Source organism: Equus przewalskii, chromosome 19 (genome assembly GCF_037783145.1).
Source record: "Equus przewalskii isolate Varuska chromosome 19, EquPr2, whole genome shotgun sequence".
NCBI classification, from domain to species: Eukaryota; Metazoa; Chordata; class Mammalia; order Perissodactyla; family Equidae; genus Equus; species Equus przewalskii.
In genome coordinates this window covers 26,605,819-26,609,770 of record NC_091849.1, presented here as the reverse complement: position 1 = coordinate 26,609,770, position 3,952 = coordinate 26,605,819, and the positions used below count along the sequence as shown (strand labels likewise).

General features: G+C 40.7%; 1 non-coding gene across 1 annotated transcript; it reads left to right on the top strand.

Moving 5' to 3' along the window:
- The first annotated feature begins 1,714 nt into the window (after nt 1-1,714).
- TRNAS-AGA (transfer RNA serine (anticodon AGA)) lies at nt 1,715-1,796 on the top strand. The gene has a single exon. It is a non-coding gene; the product is annotated as a tRNA-Ser (tRNA).
- The last annotated feature ends 2,156 nt before the right edge of the window (nt 1,797-3,952 follow it).

The window sequence follows — 3,952 nt, the reverse complement described above, 5'->3', positions numbered from 1 at the left end:
ATCGTTTGAGAAGCTCCCAAAGGCATTTAAAGCCCCTGAAAGTGCTGGAGAAGGTAAGGAGAGAGCAGGTAGGGAGTGGGGATTGTAGGGTGCAGGATAGAGGCATTCAACACAATTGTTACAGTTTTTACAGACAGTAAAAGGCCTTTGCCGAATTACAGCTGCCTTTTTGTTTTTCCCAAGAAAACTGGTTTTGCTTTGTTGAATTTTAAAAATCCACTTATTTCTGGATTAGGTGGGAACTTACTTAAAAAAAAAAAAAAAGCATTAAAACCTATCCCTGTTTTGAGAAGCAACAGGAGTTGCTAACTGGGACCAAAGGAGGGAAAGTTGTCAAGTGGGACAGGATCAAGTTTCTTCCCTGGAGGCAACATTAGGCTCTTAAACTGGTCATAGGTAGATTGCAGACCATGATCTTATCGCACTGGGCCATCACTAAAATATCAGTGTATTTCTTATTAGTAAATAGCGGTGCTCCTCATTGTTCCGTTACATGGAGATTCCAAAGTATATTTAAGAAGTTAAAAATTGATGGCCATTTCTGTTTTTTTTTAAAATCGTTGCTATAATCCCTAATTCTGTAGTAAATGTTAGAGCCTGTCCCAGTTGTTGAGCGGATCGCATGGATCCCCATCAGATAGTGACAGAGCAGGAAGCTGATCTCTTGGAATGTCTCCTGTTTGGTCTCCTTCCATCAAACCATCAGAATAAGTTCTTTCAGTTCTGAGGATAGAATGTTAGTTGCCGATTTGGTGAAACAGCATGATAGCCATCTAAATGATGTCAATTAACAAGAAACATTTACTATAGATACACTCTGATATGGAATGTAGACTCCTAAGGAGAGCTAAACTCCACCAAAGCTCTTTAATTTTTAGAGGTTGCATGTTGTGTGGCTGTGACCGAGTAATCAAGGCGATGGACTAGCAAGCTCTTTGAGGTGTTTCTGCGTAGGTTCAACTCCTGGTGCCTGCGAGCTGTGGGCTGTTTTGTAAAGGTGTTCTCAACATGTATTAACAGTTTGAGAACGTGATGTTAACTCCTGGGGGCCGGGAACTGGTGCCAGTTACAACTTCTCCCTGCTTCCCAAAGAGGTTACTGGAATCGGCCTGTTTTTCTTAAAGTAAACTCGATTCGAAACTCCAACAGTGAGATTTTTTTTTTTTAAGTAAATTCAACTCAGTATAACTCAGTTATAAATGGATTTTTAACTTCTCATCTTAACACACTAGACCACGACAGAAACCCCAGCGGATGCTCTATCAGTAACCAGAAGTGCACCTCTTTCCTTTTATCAGCTACAGGATCTTCCACTATGTAGATGTTCAAAACTTTATTTTAAAAATTGATGGTCATTTCGGGTTTTCCAAATCGTCACTTTACTCATAATTCTGCAGCGAATAGTACAGCAAATCCCAGTTGTTGGGTGTATCATCTCATGCATCCCCATCGGAAGCTGACAGAGCAGCAAGCTGGTCTCCCGGGATGTCTCCTGCTTATTCTCTTTCCATCAGGCCATCAGGATAAGGGGCCTCTCCAGTCGGAGGAGGAAGTGTTACTTACCGCTTTGCCACAACAGCATGACTTTCATCTAAATTATGTTAAAGAATTAAAAACATTGACAACAAATACACTTTGTGGTAGAAAATTTGACCTTTTGAAGGGAGCTGAAGTCTGCATGGCTGCTTATGCTAATGAGCCACGAGGCTCCCGTGTAGTCGTGGCCGAGTGGTTAAGGCGATGGACTAGAAATCCATTGGGGTTTCCCCGCGCAGGTTCGAATCCTGCCGACTACGGTGGCTTTCCCCTTGGGAAGGTAGTCTATTGACGCTACCGGCTTGAGAATCTGCTAGAAATCTAATTGTTCCCCACCCCAACGAAACGCTATATACCAGTACAGTACCGTAAAAAAAAAAAAAAACCGCATTCTTCTCCAAACAGCAGGAGATTAACATTACTTCTCTATTGTTACTACTTTTTAAGAAGTAATTCCACCACAGTTCTAATGGTGTTTTCTTTTCCCCCAAGAAAACCGCAGGTTTTGGTGATGACTTTCTGTTTCCTGCACTCAAAACCCTGCTTTGAAGCCAGCCTTTCCTAAAGAAAAAGTTAGCAGGACTGTTTGCCTCTCCAAAGAACTGCCCCCTCATCAGAGCCCTTCTCCAGCCGTGTGTGTCCTCCTTCACGTTAGAAAAGAAAATTCCGGGAAATCTCAGATCAAATCCTAAGCCAGGACTCATACCTCTAGGCACCAAGTCGAGAATCCAAACTGGATATTAATAAGCAAACCACTACACAGTTAAAGAAATTAAGTAAAGCCATTTTCTTTGTAATCTGATCAAAAGAGTCATTGACATCTTGCCAGGCTGGCTTATCCTTGGGGCCTGGACAGCGGTGAAGAAAGATGGACTTAAAATGAGGTGAGGTTTTGACTCATTCTGTGCACAAAGTTCAGACGAAAAAATCCCATTGTATGATAACAAGTATGAGTTAATGTATTAAATTAATGTATTAAAGGAATGACCACCACAGTTGAGTACCTTCCCAGGAATTCCTAGAAGAATTCCATCTATCACTGCTTAGTCGTCTTGGTGGAGGTGGTCCTCACCTCTCTTGTGGATCTGTGCAGAGTTGTCATACTTTAGTGCACCTCATCTAAGAATGCTTCTAAAAATTTTTCAGGAACGTAGTGCTTGTCTTTTCCTTGATTAAATATCAGATCCCTTCCTCTTTAATGTGTGTCTTCAGAGGCATGAAGCATAATAAAAAGCTTTGAATTGCAAAGTCATGTGGGTCAGTGATGCTAAGCTGTGACAAGTCCTCTTTGCTGGGCAGTGCCGGCAGGATGAACACGGCTTGGTTCAATCTACTAAGATGTGGGCTTCTGGAGTTTGAACCTGATCTTTTTTGCAAAACTCATCATCTCTCATCTTTCTGTCTCTCACATCCTGCATACTGGTTGCTTTGACTCTGAGAAACTCAGGGAATTCTAGAATGTCAAAGCTAATGAAATGTTAAGCCCATTCTGTGGAAACAATTTCTAATTTTAGAGTTGAGTAAAATGACCCACATGACATCAATGTACAGAATTTAAAAACAAAAATTTGTTTAAAAAGATATCTTAGAAAAGAGAGTTAATAGTATAAGCAGGAGTTCCTCTCATTCTGAGTGCTTCCTTCTGGAGAAGCCCCTGGATGACCAAGCTGAGGTTCTGGGGACAGGAGCAGAGATCTGAGCCCGGACTGATCACTACACAGAATTTTGCTTTCTGCAGTATTGACCCGTGATCTGGTTTCTGAATACTGCCATTGGGGTTCTGGAAGGAGTTCTTCTCTCTTTACTTTTAAATTACTGAGATGTCTTGAAGACAACGAAAATAAAACTGAAAACAAGACATGCTAGTGGACAGTGTCACAAAAAACAGTTATAGCAATTGCAACAGAGAATGTAAGTTAGGAAATGGAGACCTGATGGAGCCACACTTCACTTCCCTCAGTCATTTTGATGTTCAGAGAGAAGCTCTAGAGCGGCAGTACATTTCCAATAGAAATGTGTGTGAGCCACAGGTGAAATGTCAAATTTTCTAGTAGCCGTATTAAGAAGTAAGAAGAGACAAGTGTAAATAATTTTAAGAATATATTCATTTCAGCTAATATATCCACAATATGATTTAAACATCTAAGCACTTTGAAAAATTGACGAGATATTTTATGATTTTTTTCATACAGAATCTTCAAAGTCTGGTGTGTATTTTGCACTTTGAATGCATCCCATTAAGGACCAAGTGCTCAGTAGTCACATATGGCAAGTGATTAAAGTATTGGACATCACAGATCTAGAGTGTGTGGAGAGCATAAAACTGAGTTGGTAGAAGATTGAAACCAAGGCACAGTCCACACTGGAAACAATCTACTACAGTCCAAAATACAAGTCTTCTTGGTGCACACTTCTG